Below are 325 nucleotides of genomic sequence, written 5' to 3'. Positions count from 1 at the left end.
CTAGGCGATAAGTGTTACGTTAATATGAGCGTCAGGTTACGCGTTACGGCCCTAGACTATTGTGTATTTCTAATTACCATGCAACTTCAGATATATAAATCTTGGTCCCCGCCCTGCCAATAAAAAGGACATGAAAGGGTTAAATGAATAAGTAAAAGATGTAAAACAAAGCAAAATAAACAAGTGATAGGCCTATTGCTTGGGGAGTAAAAAGGAAGGGCTCTCCCCTCCCCCCCCATCCCACCCATTAAGGAATTTTCGTAATTAAAAGCTCACCGTGGTTATGATTCGCTGTCGTACCCCGGCATCATCGCAGCGCGTCCAA

At 43.7% G+C, this 325-nt stretch overlaps 1 protein-coding gene across 1 annotated transcript in view; it reads left to right on the top strand.

The window, feature by feature from the left end:
* Positions 1-325, top strand: part of LOC119585654 (protein O-mannosyl-transferase Tmtc3-like) — a gene marked incomplete at both ends in the record, with an annotated part of 116,247 nt that overhangs the window by 93,858 nt on the left and 22,064 nt on the right.

This window comes from Penaeus monodon, chromosome 20 (assembly GCF_015228065.2).
Source record: "Penaeus monodon isolate SGIC_2016 chromosome 20, NSTDA_Pmon_1, whole genome shotgun sequence".
NCBI classification, from domain to species: Eukaryota; Metazoa; Arthropoda; class Malacostraca; order Decapoda; family Penaeidae; genus Penaeus; species Penaeus monodon.
This window is presented reverse-complemented; position numbering and strand designations above follow the sequence as displayed.